The 18,191-nt window shown below is 39.8% G+C and overlaps 1 protein-coding gene across 1 annotated transcript in view; it reads right to left on the bottom strand.

Annotated features, from left to right (window-relative positions):
- LOC150075945 (frizzled-5-like) overlaps window positions 1–17,716 on the bottom strand; it is a 161,194-nt gene extending 143,478 nt beyond the window's left edge. Inside the window, exon 1 of the mRNA XM_090387188.1 lies at window positions 17,674–17,716. The gene's annotated coding sequence lies outside the window, so the exon portion shown is untranslated. The remainder of the gene's footprint in view (window positions 1–17,673) is intronic.
- Window positions 17,717–18,191: the final 475 nt, after the last annotated feature.

Raw genomic sequence — 18,191 nt, 5'->3', positions numbered from 1 at the left:
ATAAGAGAGAAAGAAGGAAAGATTGAATAAGAGAGAGCGAAAGAATGAATATGAGGGAAGAAAGAAAGAAAGAAACTAGCTAGAGAAAGAAGAAACGAGAAAAACAGAGAGAGAAAGAGAGAGAAAATAAGGGAGAAATAGTGAATAAGAGAGAAAGAAAGAAAGATTGAATAAGAGACAGCGAAAGAGTGGAATATGAGGGGAAGAAAGAAAGAAAGAAACTACCTACAGAAAGAAGAAACGAGAAAGACAAAAATAGAAAAAATAGCTGGACAACTAAGAAAGAAAAGAGAAACTGAGAGAGAGAATAAGAGAGAAAGAGAGAAACAAAAAAAATAAATCAGAAGAAACGAGAGAGAGAGAGAAAATAAGAGAGAAAGAAAGAGTGAATAACAGAGAAAGAAGGAAAATTGAATAAGAGAGAGAGCGAAAGAATGAATATGAGGGAAGAAAGAAAGAAAGAAACTAGCTAGAGAAAGAAGAAACGAGAAAGACAGAGAGAGGGAGAGAGAGAAAGAGAGAAAATAAGGGAGAAATAAAGAAAGAGTGAATAAGAGAGAAAGAAAGAAAAATTGAATAAGAGAGAGCGAAAGAGCAAATATGAGGGGAAGAAAGAAAGAAAGAAACTACCTACAGAAAGAAGAAACGAGAAAGACAAAAATAGAAAAAATAGCTGGACAACTAAGAAAGAAAAGAGAAACTGAGAGAGAGAATAAGAGAGAAAGAGAGAAACAAAAAAAATAAATCAGAAGAAACGAGAGAGAGAGAGAAAATAAGAGAGAAAGAAAGAGTGAATAACAGAGAAAGAAGGAAAATTGAATAAGAGAGAGAGCGAAAGAATGAATATGAGGGAAGAAAGAAAGAAAGAAACTAGCTAGAGAAAGAAGAAACGAGAAAGACAGAGAGAGGGAGAGAGAGAAAGAGAGAAAATAAGGGAGAAATAAAGAAAGAGTGAATAAGAGAGAAAGAAAGAAAAATTGAATAAGAGAGAGCGAAAGAGCAAATATGAGGGGAAGAAAGAAAGAAAGAAAGAAAGAAAGAAAGAAAGAAACTAGCTACAGAAAGAAGAAATGAGAGAGCGACAAAAACAGAAAAAATAGCCGGACAACTAAGAAAGAAAAGAGAAACAGAGAGAGAGAATAAGAGAGAAACAAAAAAAGAAAATAAATCAGAAGAAACGAGAGAGAAAGAGAGAGAGAGAGAGAGAGAGAGAGAGAGTGAGATAAAGAGTAAATAAGAGGGAAAGAAAGAAAAAAACTAGCTAAAGAAAGAAGAAACGAGAGAGAGAGAGAGAGAGAGAGAGAGCAAAAACAGCTAGATGATTAAGAAAGAAAAGAAAACAGAGAGGGAGAATAAGAAAGAGAGAAAGAAAGAAAGAAAATAACTAGGGAAGGAAGAAACGAGATAGAGAAAGAGAGAGAGAGAGAGAGGGAAAGACAGACAGAGAGAGAAAAAATAGCTACAGAAAGAAGAAACAAGTGAGAGAGAGACAGAGAAAGGAAAAAAAAAAAAAGCCAAGAGTGAAACAAAGAAAGGAAAAAACGAGAGAGAAAGAAGAACTAGAGAAAGAAAAAAACAAGAGAAAGAACAAATGAGTGAATAAGAAGGGAAGAAAGAAAGAGAAAAAGAAAGAAGACACAAAAGAAATAAAGAACAGATAAGAGAGAAAGAACGAAGAGAGAGAGAACAAAGAAACAAAAGAAAAACAGAGAAAGAGAAGAGAAACGAGAAAGCTGAAAAGAAAAGGTAAGTCGCCATACAAAGTAATGTTTAATAAAGAAATGTTCATTGAATAGAACACTGAAAAAGCAACTTTCCCTTCACAGCAGACCAAGGCCTGGGGATTAGTACCAATTCTGCTGACAACACTACTCCTACCAAGTGTTCCAAGTATTCGGGCTGGACCCTAGTGGCACATTCCTCCTCAGCCTTTGAGATCGCATCCCGCACTCAGATGACAGAAAACAGAAACGGCTGCAGTTGCAAATGGCTCAGGCACTTCCGATGATACCAACTCTCCAGCGGATGGAAATAAACTGACGCAAATTGGCGTCAGTGGACCTTCCATTGGAATGCCAAACAGAACTCATCGAGTGAAAGTGCAGCCAACTGTAGGCCAAATAGCAGGCGGCCAAGAGTTCCAAGACCTCCCTCTGGATGTCTTCCGAGCAGGAGGACACGTAAAGCTGTATTGTAATTCAACCCTGTCCGTATTGAGCAGACACCACGATAAACTATTCCAGAGAACTCAGCTGAGCCAATTAAAGGTCCAAGGTGTTTTGAGACGAGCAGTGATGGCTTCTTACAACCTGGGACTGGTCGTCAGCAAGCCACTATCTGATTTTCCTGGCTTTTGGTTTTATCCGGGACATTGTCAAAAGTGGCTTTGACGTCCAGATATGCACTAGCCATTTCTTCATTGGCTTCTCGACATTGCACATAGCAGGTTGGGAATCAGGTGCACTTGTTGACGATCAGTCTGCTTTCAAAATTTGTTCTACCTCTTCAGGCAGATGTGGTGAAATAGATGTTGTGGATTAGAGAAATTAGGATTAATCAATCCAAAGTGAGGCGTAGATGAAGTTATGGTCTTTGAAGAGTTCCTCAATTATCCGCTTTGCAGTTGACCCAGAACTCAGCCTAGATAAAAAAATAAAATTCATTTTTCCTGCTTGATAGTTCCTCTGGATGATGGACAATGTGGAGGTCTTCGTGGTTCCCAAACGATAGTTCGCTATTCTTCATAGCCTTCCATGACTTGTGACAGGGATAGATGGAAGATGGCAGACAGTGTAGCATTGAGAGTGTTGCAGAATTTGGCAGGAGAGAACCAACCTCAAAGTCGACCGCCTGAAGCTGTACGTGAAACATGGGGGAAGGAGTTTACCGAAAAAAGTCCCTTTTCATGCTCCGACCCTTAAATACATTCCAGAACTCCTCTCTCTCCCCCTGATTATTGTTCTTGCTCATATTTAAACTTAATTAACAAAATTAAAAGGCGAATTAGCGCGACCCTCTAAAAATTAAAAATATTAATAACCTCCCTTTTTAAAAAAAAAAAAAATAATAAATTCTCACGGGCCGGCGAAAACAGAAACGGCGCCCTATTTTTCTAATTAATTTTCCAAATTAAAATCCTTACAGAATTAACGCTTTTTAAGTTGCCTTCTCCAATTAATTGGCGTGGAATTAAAAACGGGAGGGAAAACACGGCGATATTTTGCCTTTCTATCTATCGCAGTTCGAACGCGGCACATTTTTCGGGCGTTAGTGATTTATTAAGCAAATGAAAAGTCTGTCTATCATTTTCAGGGCCGGTTAGCTCGCAACATAATTCCCCGAAGGATTTGTGCCCGAAAGGTTATTATTAACTTGGACCTGCCACAGAGCAAGCGATTTTAATCTATCACAGCTGTCAACCTTCAAGATTTAAGGTTGAGTTTTTCATAATTTCCTTATTTGCCACTTCATTTATCGTATCATCTCTCTCTCTTTCTGTCTATTCATTCCTCTAACAATACCTTCCCTCGATGTATTAAACCATCGTTGTCATTTACGCTCGGTTGCCTTGACTACCAACCGGCGTGGATTTGTTGAAAACTATGGTTGAGTTGGGGGTGGGTGGAAGGGGATGGATAAGTTTGTGTTCATTCGCCAAAGAAAAGAAGACAAACACATATATAAAGACTTAGGATACTTTTATTGCGCGCATGTTGACAAATCTAATTACCACCTAATTGTGGAGTTCGCTAATGAGTCTTAGAAGTTTATTAGATCGGCTTCATCTTTTAACTAGAGTGGGGACCACAAAGCTGAGCAAACGATAACTACATTAGCTTCACAAACATCCCCGGTGTTAACTACGCCCCGTGTTCAGTTTTAGAATAAATTTAATCCCGGCGTTCATTAAAGAAGTGGATATTGAACTTTTATTAGCAACAAATTAATTAAAGGAATTTAGCCGGCGAGCATATTAAGCGGATTTAGACAACTTCCAACTTTTGCGTAATTTTTCTATTGATCTCTAAGCACATTAATTTGTACATCATATATACCCCCCCCTCTTAAACACCCCTGGACACCCCTTTATTAAAATGGTTTCGCCTATCTGAAATCTCCAACAGGCTTCGATCGATTGCTTATACACTAAGTGGACAGAAATCATGGATAGGTACTTAGTAACGCGCAGGCCCACCTTTCGCCCGGATAAGGGCAGTCACACCAAGGCATTGAGTCCACCTGTTCACCAAAGCGTTCCACAGGTATTTCCATCCATGTTTGCTGCATCGGTGGCCATAATTCCGTCGCATTCCTGGATGGAGGATCCAAAGCTCGAATGGACCTTTCCACAGCATTCCAAAGATGCTCCAGTGAATGGGGAGGTTATTTCATGGTGGTAAAATCTATGGTAGATCTGGAAGAGTCCATTGTGGGTGCACGATGACCATGAAGGAATGCAGATGGTCTGCAAGGATGGACATGTAAACTGGACCGTTCAGAGATGCGTCTAGATGTACCACAGATTCCAACGTGTGCCAGTTGAACACGCCCAGACCATTACCGACAGTCCACCTGCCTGAACAGTTCCTTGTTGACATAATCCAAGGTCCAAGGTCGTGGTGTTAGCAATGGGCTAATGATTGCCTGATGGTGGTGACATTTCTGGCACCTCCCTTGTTGAAGTCGGCGATGATTTGTGCTACTGTTGCTGTCCGGTTGGCTGAAACAATGCGAGACAAACGGCCACGTTCATCCACCACCTTTCTCGGCTCACAGCGCTGTCCACGATGAGATGTTATTCAGGAAATAGCGTTTCCCGACACACCCTTGATTCTCTTGAACAGGGATAGCCCAATTTCTGTACTACCTCCGCGATAGAGTGATCCATGCATCAGGCACCAAATATTATCCCTCTTTCAAAGTCGGTTAACTCACGACGTTTATCCATACTGACATCGAATTACCGTCTACGTGAATGCAGTGCACCTATATACCTGCCTAGCGGTGGATTCGTCCACAGAGGGGTGACAGCGTCGCGTTGCCCAGGATTCAGATATCCCATCGATTCTGTCCTTTAAGTGAGCACTGCCCTAGCAAAATATCAGCGAATGAGCTGTCTCGGGTTGCCAGCCAGCTCCCCCTGTTGAATTAAATGCAATTTTTTCTCGTCTGTTAGTGATAATCAGAGGTCCCCTCCCCGATGAGTGGGATCCACTATGTTTATTAATATACGTCAGCGTGTACAAATATTTTGGCACGGAAGTGTACTTAAGTCACAGCTGGAAATGAGATTTTTTCATTCTTAATGAATTTATAAATTTTCATCGCGCCATTTCGCTGTCTAATTTGCATAAACGAGGATGTGGCTGTGTTCTGTTTAATAATGGAAAGAAAATGGATTTGGGATTCTTTTTTGTGGTGAAGTAAGCGGTATTGCGACAAGGCAACTTTTCGTGTTCTGTTTTTAATGATGGCAAATGACAAGTTTATATTTAAATATTCATTAAAGCAAATTAATGACCATCTATAGTCATACTAGTTTTTTTTTTAATTAATTCACCCTCATTAAAAGTCGTTTAAGGATGGTGTCAGTCATTTTTAACAGTCATTAATTACAAAACCAGACTTGTTACAGCGTTTAGTTTGAAGCAAAAATTCCATCGGTGGAAGGAAGGAAGGTGTCTTGGGCTTTGAGCTTCCTCTCTTATGTTTTAAAAAGACATTGCATCCACCATTATGGAGTAAAGTGTACCATTAAGAAACTTTGAAAGTACCAGACACGTACACACGAGAAGAACAATTGGCAGGAGCGTTGTCCTCCACACAACGGGTGGAAAAGACCTGAGTTCGAGTCGTGAGGAATTTTTGTCTTTTTTCACAACGTGGCTGAGTTAGTCGGTCTCAGGCTAGATGAAAATCGATCTTAGAACACGCAATTTACAGACAGTACACGCGAAGTAATATGGCCTTAGTTGTCGATGAATATTCTTGGATCATGTATCTTGCATTAAGGAAAGAAAATAAAACAAAATATTCACAGCTTTTCTGATGTATCTTTCTCTTCACCAAAAGCGACAACCCATCGCAGTTCCTCCTCTTTTCTCTTCTGCAATGTCCACGTCTTTCCTCCAACTAATATTTCATCTCCAATTACAACTCGTAATTGGAGTTGACAACATGAATTTTGCATTAGCATTGCCAATGGATTCCATCTGGCTTCGTCTTTGCTTTTCTGTTTTTTTACCAGTGATGAGTAAGTGCTCTTGTCAGTTTGATGCCCCTTCGAGTTTCTTCACTCCAAGATGTCATCTTTTTTGCTCGTAGGAAACTTCTACAAACAGAAAGGGTTAGTGCGAGTTCAGATGCAGAAGGTCAAATGTCAATTATAGCTGTCGTTGTAGTTGGGTTTTTAAGGATTCAATGGTAACAGAAACGATTTTCTGTTTGGTGGACGAAAAATCTGAATCTCCAGGAGAAAAAACCAAGCTACCCTTCCCTGAGACCGATTAACTTGGCCATGAAAAAAGACTCATAAAAATTCCTCCTGTTAACAAGGGGACTCGAACTCCAATTTGGTACCAAAGACGAAATGTTCCCTAATTATTGAAAAATGGAGCTGGAATAAAATCTTTCTTTTATAGAGGAAGATTTAAATACACCAATGCTCGCCAGGAATTAATCTAGCAACACGTTTTCGAAGAATTGTTGCTGTATCGATCCCACTTCTTATCTCCACTTCTAACTGAATGGGATCTGCGGGATTTATTCGAAAATAATCCTATTTTTCCACGGTTGAACTTCCTCCTTCAAAGATCTATAGATGCCATCCATACACACACTTTGCCTCCAAATCTATTACGCTTCTATAGCGAGTCCCAAAGGAAACGAGATTTATTTCATTTAATTTTTTTGTTTGCTTCTCACAATGGAGTAATTCTTCATTGAATCCTGACATTCGCCTCAGTTCACACCAGAGGGCATTTCGGCAAAAATATTCCACAAAAGTAGCTCGGTTAACTCCACTGCAATGAGAACTGAAAAATTGAAAATAAATATATAAAAAAAAAGCTACAAAGGAATGGATTTTTTCTTTTTTTAAGCCTTGGATTATGATTATTTTATACCGGGGAAAGTACTTTGGTAGCATCTTGGGATGCGCGTTCATCAACAAAGAACCCCGGCAGTATTACGAGCGCGTGCTGAGGTATACGTCACGCGAAATGGTCCTAATCCTATTAACAGTGACTGCCTCAATGTTCAAGGAAGGATCGTCGACTATAACTCTGCGTACGAGATGAAACATAATCCCGGGATTAAACCTTTTTCCTTTTATACCAGGTGTCAGCATCCTTATTTATTTTATGTTCATTACCCTGAAAAAACGGGGGGAGTTGGGCCACGTTCTGAGGAGCGCAAAAAAGGCGTGTGAAATCGGTGATATTACTGGTCTTACTCCTTGGAGATTGCGAAGAAAAAAGAAACGGGGGAGGGACGAATCAAAACAGTGGAAGAATGCATCAGAATCACCCAGCTGTCCCTTGTAAGACCACCTCTATCTAAACTTGTTGCTCGTTAGTGTATAAAGTTTCACAATTATGTTCTTAAAAAAGATGATTGTTGTTTTTATTGGGTTTTAGGAGCATCAGCAACCAAAGGCATCTTGCTCAGTGTTCTTGCGTGTGTTCTGTGGTCGATTTTCTGTGTTCTGGATGAAAAACCCGAATTTCCGGGAGAAAAAACCACGCTACACTCGCCTGAGACTGACTATCTCAGCCACATTGTGATAAAGGCCCATAAAAATTCCTCACGTCATCGATGGGACTCGAATCCAGGTCTTTTCCATGTGAAGAGGACGGCGATGAAGAGGACGGCGATTCTACCAACTGTGCTATGCACGAGGTCAAAATGAGATGAATGGTTACCTAAGTGAGGAGAAAAACAAAGAAGTTCTTATTTCTTTTGATTTTCATATACATATACACTGTGCTGCCACTTTATTTATTAGATGTACCGCTGCTGTGCACACAAATGGATTATCCCACAAGGTTGCAAGTCACATGACCACAGTTGTGGATATAAATGCAGCAAAACAACCTTTCTGGTGTCAGTTAAGCGTACAAACCGTAGCAAGAATGGGGAAAAGGAGTGATCTAACGAACTTCGAACGTGGCATGGTAGTAGGTGTAAGGCGTGCTTGGCAAAGCATCTCTGAAACAGCAGTTCTCCTGAACTTTTCACCCACCACAGTTTCAAGGGTGTATCGAGAATGGTGCAACGAACAGAACACATCCTCTCAACGGCACTCCTGTGGAAGAAAATCGGTTGTTGATGAGAGAGGTCAGATGAGGATGGCTAGAATTGTGCAAGCAAACAGACGGGCCACAATATTGCACATCAGGTCAGATGTGCGATATTGTGGATGGGCTAGAACAGCCGACGGCCACATCGTGTACCTTTGTTATCGATGAAGAACAAGAGAGTACGCCTCCTGTGGGCACAGCAACACCAGCACTGGACTATCGAGGATTGGAAAACAGCTGCTTGGTCTGAAGGGTCGAAGTTCCTGGTGCATCATGTTGATGGAAGGCTCACAATTTGGCGAAAACAACATGAATCCATGGATCCGTCACGTCTGATGACTACTGTGCAAAGTGGTGGGGGCAGTGTTATGGTGTGGGGAATGTTTTCTTGGCACATGTTGGGTCCATTGATACCCATAGATTCAAGTCTGAATGCCACATCGTACCTGAACATCGTTGCTGACCAAGTGCATCCGTTCATTTTGACAGTTCATCCTCAGTCAGATGGTTATTTTCAGCAGGATAACGCGCCGGTGCACTAATCCCGAATCATGGAATGGTTCCAGGAATATGACAATGACCTTTCTTTGGTGCAGTGGCCAGCTCAGTTCACGGATCTCAATCCTATTATTTATTTATTATTATTATTTATTTATATATTTATTATTTATTATTATTATATTTTTTTTTCATTTACTTAGCTTCATTTTTTTTTTTCCCCTCTAACCTGCGTTCCGTACTGTTTCCGGGTCCTGCCCTGGAACTAGGAGCAGCCTTGGCTCGCTTTTTCTTCTTTCTCACTCTGTGCAGGATAGATAACCACTCTCCCATTTTTTTTTTTTTTTTCTTACTCTCTCTCTCTCTCTGCTGGCACCCCGACTTACTTCTTCCTCTTCACTGTGGGATCAAAATTATTTATTTATTCTGTGATTATTATTTATTTATTTTATTATTATTTTTTTTTCATTTACTTAGCTTCATTTTTTTTTTTTTTTTTTACTCGCGCTCTGTTCTCACACCTGGGATTTGGGCTGTCATTGGTGCCAGACAGCTCTCTCTTTCTTTTTTTTTTTTTTTATCACAGAGAATTTATTTATTTCTTTTATTTTTTATTTATTATTATTTATTTATTTATTTTTATTTATTTAATATATTTTCTTTTTCACCACGGGGAATTATTATAATTAATTATTTTATTTTATTTATTTATTTTTTTTTTCTTGCACCACGGGAAATATATTTTGTTTTTAGTTTATTTACTTTTTATTTATTATTTTTTATTATTTTTTTTTTATTATTTATTTTTATTTTATTATTTTCCCTCTCTGGAGTGGGCCCCCAGAGAAATCTGGCCCACCTTTCGGCAACATCAGGTGGTTCAGAGTCTCGTATCGAGACAGTACGTGCTCCATTGGGACTGGCCCACCTTCCCGTGGTGTGGACGGGTACCCAGAATCATCTGTCCAGGTGACTGATGCTTCTGGGTAGCCAAGAGGCCAGAACAGAACAGAACACACACACACACAATACACACAAACCGACGTCACACATGCTTCCTTATGGCCAAGAAAATAGTCCATCTCATTTTGGGAAACAACGTTGTAAATACCTGATGAAGTTTAGTAGATTTATTTTCGATTGCTGGAAGCATTTTCTCCCAAAAAACTCCGGTTTTTCATCCACCTAGAAAATCTAACACACGCAATTTACAAACAGTACGTATGAAGTTATATGTCCTTAGTTGCCGATGTTTCTAAAACCCTATTACAACAACCTTCGAGATAGATGATTTGCCGTATATAAAGGTCAAAGGTTCAAAGTAATCGATGACTAGAGGCGACATTTTCCTTTCATAGATTTAGATAAAGACTAATCTGCAGTTCCTTCCTCCTGCGCTTACCAATAGAATTAAAAAAATCGACACTTTTAGCTGAACTAATAACAAAGTATAGTAGTTGTAAAAATATTCTGCTCTACGTTTTGGTGATATCGCAAAAGAGGAATCTCTCAAAGGCCATTCTAAAATCCATAGTGAACGTAACGGTTTCTGGTTCAGGTGCATTAATAGAAATTCTATTTGGAATTTACTTTTAATTGGACAAGATGCCGTTACGAGGCACACCGACATCCTGTTTGCAACGTGCCTTTTTCCTTCACCTAAGTATTTTTCTTTTTCTTATTTACAAAGATGGTCGTTAAGCCTAGCTGGGAAACTTCACATCTTTTGGTTGTTCGTTGTCGCTCTGCAAGGCTCCAGGCGCACCAAAAGACAACGAATCGACTGAAATGGATAGAACGTGCCTAAGCTGTTTGACGCTACGTAAACAAAATGGAGCACAGAACAAACAAATCTTCAGGCTAGATAAATAGTGAGTTTGAAGTTTCCCTTCTCTGTCTCTCGCTCTCTCTACTTGTTTCGTTACAAATTCCTGCACGCGTAAATGCAATAGCGTCACGTGACACACGAGATGTTTTTAAAACCCCCTCGACTGTAGTTGCCATATTGGAATTAAGCAGTCGACAATCGTCTGCTTTCTTTTGATTTTTCTCAGAAGATGCTCGATGGATTCTTCATTTTTATTATTGTATATTTTATTTAAAAAAAAAAAGAAATTGTGTTCTTATCTTTTAACCCTCATTTACAAGTCGGGATTAGTCCATTACTCCAAACTCGGATCTATATGGAACTCAAACAACAACAAAAAAAAGGGCATCATCCTTAATTCAATGAAACAGAAATAGATGGAAAATGCAAACTTATTTTTTTTATGATTATTTATCGTCCATGCTCCTATTCTCCGATGTAATAAATTTTGCCAATTCGCAGAAGGAGAAAATTAATTCGGCAAGTACCAAAGATGCTCTCCTCTCGCGAGAGAATGTTTTCTTTCCTTCCCCTCTTAAAGTAATTGAAGAATTCACTCGGATGAAATGGCAACTCTTACATCACGATGGGAACATTAATTCGATGGTTCTTCTTTTGTTTTCGGTGTTTGCTCTGGCTGTAATCTATAGCCTTGGATTTTCATCCAGTTCTTATCGATGCAGAAACGTGCGTTTTTGACAGCAACAGAGGACCCTGTTGGCTCATAAACATCATTCGATGCTAAAATTAGAATAATAATCCTCACAAAAAGATTAGTTGCCGTTGGTTTCAATCATATTTTTCGAATAATGCTGTTAGAATCCTCGAGCTAATTTCAACACAATCAAGATGACATCATTGCAAAGCTTCCCTTGGATTTATCTTTTTTTAACGCACAATCTTCGTCCATCTTACAGTTGCCAAACTCAATTTCGTTCCAAATAATTGTGATCCTCTCAATTTGACTGTGATTCTCTCAGAGGATACCGTTCTAATAGTAATTGATATTCTCAGATAAAGTTGTAATTGTGGCTGTGATCCTCTGAGTCGTTTCAAAGAATGGATGAAAGATCTACTGGGAGGATCCTTTATTGTGCTACTTCAGAGAACCACGATTAGACTATCCTTCTAAATTCTTTTCTACTAACGTTCAGAATTCGTAATTATCCTCAGAACAATTTTGAAGATTTTTACATCTGCATGATCCTCAAGAATTCCACGATCCACATAATTACTTCTGTATAGTCCTTAGAACAATGCCCAGGATTAGATCAATACCAGTGGATTATTTTTATATATTCCACTAATTTTCAGTATTTGTAGTTATCCTCAGAACAATTTTGAAGATCTTTAGTTTTCTGTGATCCTCAAGAATTCCACGATCCACATAATTACTTCGGTACAGTCCCGAGAAAAATCCTCAAGATCAGATCAATCTCAGTTGAATCATTTATCTTTGTTAGTAATTTTCCGATTCGTAATTATCTTCAGAATCTTCAGAACTGTATGAGCCACTTAAATACTTCTTTATGATCCTCACAACAATTATTTGCCTGAGGATCACTTCCAGATGGTTCGTAATTATTGTGCTATTTGTTCGATGTTCGTGGACCGGTTATTTTCGAAGGTTCTTTTGAAGGATCGTGAATATGAGATTAATTAGAATTATCATAATCTTCAATTTCCATTGGTCTCCAATTGTGAGAAACGTAAAATAATGCGTTCTTCTTCAGAAGAAATCCTCTACGTGCGTTTTATTTCTTGTTGCCATGACAACCTCAGATGAGTTCTCGCGTGACAGCAGGGTGTAGATTTTACACGTACCAACACAAATACGAAACTCGATCTCGACATTCTTAGTCTGTTGGTTACGAAAAAAAAAAAAAAAAAGCGAGGCTTTTTGCGAATATCCCACCTTTGGTTCCTGCGATCCTCTGTGATCCTCAATCCTCAGTGATCCTCTCCAAATCCTCCAGCGAGAAACGTTTACTTCATGAATCGTGAACGTCTGCCAGATGATAAACGCACCATCTTCTAAGGGACACCTTATCGCCACATCTTTGCATGACTCAGGCACGCAGAAAACGCTAGACCAGCGTTCTCATTTCTCTGTCATCACGTGTCATCCTGTCAACAAACAGCTCCATCTTCCGGGATAAACAATCCGGTGATAAACTTTTCTGTGTTGAGATGTCTCGTTGACAAAGTAGGCCTGACGTCTACAGAGGCTGTTACATTTTTCATCGTCACTCCCTTTTGCCATTTGCAGAGAACGGAAACTTATTAGGGTGAGGTGGAGATAAGTGAGATCGAACGCTTGCTCTTCTTTAAATGCGTCAATGACGAAGGTAACGCACGTGCATTTATCGCATCCCGAAGCAGACGAAAAAAAATATTGAGATTTTTCGATAATTAAACGGATTTTGCGTTCATAGGAATGGCCAACGCATGTGGCGCCATCTAACTCTAATAAGTTAATAACGAAAAAAAATATTCTGAATTATCAATAATTGATGGCAGTGTGCCAAAAAATTAAAGATTGGTAACTCCATCAATTATGATCCAATTATATATATAGAATTTCACGTTTCGCAATGCGTTGCACAAGATTTCATTAGGTGACCAATTTCCGTGTTATCCGATGCAGAGAAACAAAACAATCAATCATTAGACAATTCCAAACGGGTTCAGATGTCGGGAGAGTTGTTACGGACTCAGTAATCTTCTCTTTGTATAAAATTGGCTCTCTTTGTGGGCGTATTTTTTCTGCGGGTCATTTTATCTTCCTGTTTTTTCATTCACCTCACCGTTCGGCCTACATCACTAGCAATCACGTGCTTGCCTGGACTAATGGCGTGTCTTTTCAGTCCAATTTCCAATAATACAGGTTGCTCAAGTAGATAATCCTAGGGGCGGTCAAATTTACCCTGGCCTAGAAATATTTCCGTTAGGAATTTGATATATGAATGTATATATTACTAAGTTTATATTTATTGGCTTTTCTAGATCCATCAGTTACTGAACTGGATCCATGAATACAGGGAGGGGGTCTGATTCTTCATAAAATTTCTTTGTCTGCAAGGCAAAGAAGCAAAACAGATTCGTGAGGAGATGAAATCTGTATATGGGGAGGATAATCCATTATATGAGACTGTGGAAGAGTTGAAAAGACATTTCAGATGTGGGCAAAGCAGTGTTCACGATGACCCAAGAGAAGGAATGCCCATTTGAGGTACAGATCCTGGCATTGTGCTAAAGTGGACCAGCTGGTCTTTGAAGACTATAAATTTTAAAGCAAATAAAGTGAACATTATTTTGGGCCTGCTTGCACCACAATGCACGAGTTGCTGCTCCTGTCTAACATTCATCTTCACCAACTCCCAAAAAAGCTACGATTCAATTATCTGCCAACAAATTGACAATCTTCTATCACTCTAAAAGTATCATTCCTTACAGCTTACCTCCAAAAAGGCAAAAACGTCATTGGGGTGTACTAGAGAAACCTTCTGGGAAAGTTGAGAGAAGTTATCAAGTTGAAAAGACGCAGAAAGCTGTGCATGCGCGATTAAAAGATGTTATTTGAATAGTATATTGTTGTAATCAGTTTTATGGGGGGGTTATCTCCCCCATTTTACCTCTCTGCGAGAGTACAGTGTGATTTTGAATATTAAACGTTCTTTCATGCCTTCCTACAATAGTAAGATAAAACCCAAATGGTTGAAATTTTCTGATAAATGAATCTCTGCGAATAAAGATAAAAATAGAAGAGTGGAGAGAGAGAGAGAGAGAGAGAGAGGCGGATCGAAATCTCTGTTTATTGTGGGATTCCCTTTAAACTGTATCCTCGGCTGACATCAAACTAGAGAACCCCTTAATGAACGTGTCCTCCCTTAGCTATTAATACTTTGACGCACAGCGAGTCTAAAACATAATGGAATTCGATTGACCATCTCTGCTTCTAGGGGAGCTTAATTCAGATACCAATGAGGTTTCCAGTTTCATCCAAATTCCACAACTTTTTACACTTCACTGAGATGGGGGGTTGCGGAGGGGAGGAGGAGGAGAAGAGAGCTACACACACATGGCGTACTTGCAAACTGCACTTTCCAGACGTGTTGTAATCCCTCCCAGTTTCTCTGGCCATGAGTGGGGGAAGAAAGAGGGAAACACCCACATGCACACATACCTCCCCTATTACGTCGCACCTCCGAGGATTCCACCCATCACGTTATTAGCTAAGACGCTACCTAAATGCAGACGGATGCTGGTTGTCATGACGACGCAGTGGTGTCGTTAGAATGGGAAGAAGAGGGGGGGAAGACACGTGATCTATGAGAAGCGGTGGAATGATGACAAGGGAGATTCTGTTACGCGGGGAAATTACCTTCCGTATTAGAAGTGGCTTGCAAAGACGCTCTGGTCGCGTTTCTCCCTCTGGGAGGAAGCTTTGTTGCAATTTGGACGCCATTACGGCACAGTCGGGAATTCGGTGTCTGGATGGACACGGCGAATGGCGAGTTTAGAGCGCCAACGGAGTTCTCCAGTTGCAGCGTCCTCTTCCTTCAGTAAGGGACGCAGGGCAGCAACATCCTTCAAGATGCTGTGTCCGGAAGGGCTAATTTCTGAGTAATCTGTGGAGCAAATGCAGATGATGCTAATACCAATGGAACATTTGAACCACAGTGGAAAAGAACATGCAATGATAAAAGTTAGAACGCTCCTGAGTCTGCATTATCATGTTGGCGAAGTGCCAATAGATTAGTAATAGAGGTATTGCTTTTGTTCAGCTTAGTGTCTACATATACTTTTACCAACCTCTCCCTTCCCTTTTCATCTGTCCTCTTTGATCCTTTAATTCATCTCCCCCATCTTTTCTCCTCTCTCTCTATGATCCTTTCGCTCATCTACTTCTTTGTTCTCTGACTTATTTGTAAATATAATACCATTTGGAACCTTTCCACTCAGATGGATATAGTTAAAACGGCCACAATGGTCTCCAAGTCACCAGGAGACTAATCGTATCCAAATAATCAGAATGACCATGAAACCAAGAACCGGGCTGTCATGCACTCCCATAGTCCATCCATCCGTGTCCTCCTAGGTCTTCCTCTACTCCTTCTTCCTGAAGGTATCCATTCCAGGATAGCCTTTGGATATCTGGTTTCTTGCACCCGTTTTACATGTCCATACCATGTTAATCGCTTTTCTTTGATGTTATTAAAGACCTACTGTCCAAAAGGTACCCATACATGCGACTTAAAATTCTTCCAGTCTGCTTCTGTCCATAATAATTTTCTTTTGGAACTGCATTTACCAAAATAGTTTTTTTTTTGATTTCATGATATTCTCTGGTCCGTTAATCTTAAATAAATTTCCTCTAGACGTGTCCTTTAAGATTTCAAAACGTTCATTAAAAGATTCATTAAAATATCCGAATGGGAAAATAAAGGTAGGCTTCTTATATCGTAGGATTTCCAGGATCTATTGTTACCAATAACTGTGTTGAAATTTTTCAGCTTAGAATTCTGGATAAGAAAATGGACTAATTTTAAAATCAGGTTATAAAAAGATATAAACTTCGCTTTCATTGAAGAAAAATCTGAGCACTTAGTTTTCAAGACTTTTACCATAGTTAAATTATTATAGTTTAGTTTTCCGTGGTCAACACAGTAAATTGCTGCTCGCGTGGGCCATGCTGCAAGAACAGCTGGAAGGACAGAAAGGTATCGACACCAATCACCCAAGTTCCTGAGCATCAGTAGGAGATTGGTTGTTTGACTGTTTTTAGAGTTCCTTAGGACGTCAACTGCTTTTGGTACTAGACCCCATCTTTCGCGTATTATATCTACAGTTTGAGGCCAATTTGGATGTTTTAAGAACTGAAAACTCGTAATAACGAACGGATTCGAACCCAGCACTGACGAATTTGCCAATTCTAAAATGATTTATAATGTCACCAGAATGAAACACATCCTTTCTGACACAACCAGCAGCACCAGTAGTCGTATTCAGCACTTTCGAAGAGTGGGCCACGTGATAAAATACACATCTATTTGCATATATTGCAAGTTTGCGCTTTTATTAATTAACTAACTTGAAAATGCATCGACAACAGCTCATTGCTGTGTAAGGTTACCATCTTACCAACAGGAAAGATGTTACCATCTTGATGTCGATATTAACTGTTTTAAGGGGAGCCTTGTCCCAAACTATACTCATTTAATTAATGGACCTAAACCCGGTCCAATTAGAGGGATTACGTTTCTGAGGATGTCTGCGATCATAAGGTTATTGACCTATGGGAAAAGATGGATCAGAATCCTGGGGATTAATACACACAACATAATTCGGTATAAATAAACATCGTGTTGTTGTTGTTGTTGTTATAAGAAATATCTACGGATAGATCTGATATCTTCTATGGCTGAAAGCATTGCGAGAAACAAAAATGATGGAAGATGGAATACCAGAAAAGGAATCGCGGTAAAATCTTGGACTGTGGTGTAGTTCCAGCAGCACGTGGCCCACTAAACCAATTAACAAACCCTACTGTTCGCATCTGAACGTGTTTCCGTTGAATCTTTGCAGAGTAGACAATACAAGAGGAGAGACCGATGATCCCGGACGACAGGGGCTGTTATTGTACAGCCAGCATTGTCTGCAGAGCTGGATGCAGGCCAAACGTGGTAAAATTCAATTAAAGCGAGTTTGTATCAAAGCTCTGGTGGCAATTTCGTTTTTGTTTTTTAATTCGTGAACGCGGCCTTAAGATGAGAAACCAATTAAACTCTGCTCTGGTTAAACGTTCCGGCTGACGAGAAAGACAGTTTATCTCTGCAGTGGGTTATTTACTTAGAGCGAGGATCGGCGCCAACGAATCTCCAGAAGGCGTCTCATCTCCTTCCAACTACAGCGGTTCTTTCTTATTAAAAATATATATAATAAATGTCGACTTACCACGAGTGAGGCAAGCCTTTGAGGTTTATAAGGAAAAGAAGCCAATCTTACCCTTAAGAAATCCTTGGACTTTGTTTACGACACCTTTCATAACCCTCCTGGGGTTTTTGGCATCGTTGCTCTTTAAACTTCGTTGTACAACACGCCACCAACATAATAATAAATCTGGCGTTTCAAAATGAACTCAAAAGATGGCAGCACATACATGCAAAAATATTATTATTGAAGTTGGGAGTTATCACGTCCAATAATGAGCCCATATAGATGGCCAAAATCCTTACGATATTAACAGTTAACGACGCATGCGCAAGTTGATCCAAGAAGGTTCGACGAAGTTTAACATAACGAGTAGACCGAGGGTGATTCTTTAAATTTTCACGTGGGAGTCTCGCTTGTCTGGATGCTTCCCACCCCTCGCGTTCTTCCCCACCAAGGCGGGACTAATTCTTCTCTCCTTCTACCACTAACGCGAAACTACTTCTTCATTCCCAACCGCCACTTCTTTCCAAGGAGCACGGGGTGATGTGGCGGGGGTTCATGGAAGACGGCTGTTTAAAACCGTATAACGG

The sequence above is a fragment of the Mastigoproctus giganteus genome, chromosome 13 (genome assembly GCF_048544385.1).
Source record: "Mastigoproctus giganteus isolate SK-2022 chromosome 13, ASM4854438v1, whole genome shotgun sequence".
NCBI classification, from domain to species: Eukaryota; Metazoa; Arthropoda; class Arachnida; order Uropygi; family Thelyphonidae; genus Mastigoproctus; species Mastigoproctus giganteus.
Note: the sequence above shows the minus strand (reverse complement) of the source record. Positions and strands in the feature narration are given on the sequence as shown.